Below are 413 nucleotides of genomic sequence, written 5' to 3'. Positions count from 1 at the left end.
GTTTTCCGGGTTCCGGAAAAAAATTCAAGGACGGTGGCGGGAAGGAGTCAGGGGAAAGAGGAGCAGAGGGATCAGACGAGGAGAGGAAATGGGAAAGCAGGTGGAGGTAGATCGGGGAATCGGAAAGGAGGGAGCCAGAGGAAGCAGAACTGGAGAAGAAATAAGCGAGAATAACTAACAAATTCATTACAGTTTTTCCATTAATAATTTATTCTACTAACAAACATTGATCATTTTCTCTTACAGAAAAGAACAGAACCAGAAGATCGGAGCGGCAACAACTGCGGCGGGGCCAAGTCCTGCGCCGCCAGTTGACAGGACGTTGGCTCGCCTGCAATCCCTCATCCCTCCTGGAAGTTCCCCGATCTTCCACATCACCAACCTCCACCTGCATTGAGGGAGAGTTTTTTTTT

This window comes from Diachasma alloeum, unplaced genomic scaffold (genome assembly GCF_001412515.2).
Source record: "Diachasma alloeum isolate Michigan unplaced genomic scaffold, Dall2.0 Dall_scaffold_00604, whole genome shotgun sequence".
Classification (NCBI taxonomy): domain Eukaryota; kingdom Metazoa; phylum Arthropoda; class Insecta; order Hymenoptera; family Braconidae; genus Diachasma; species Diachasma alloeum.
This window is presented reverse-complemented; position numbering follows the sequence as displayed.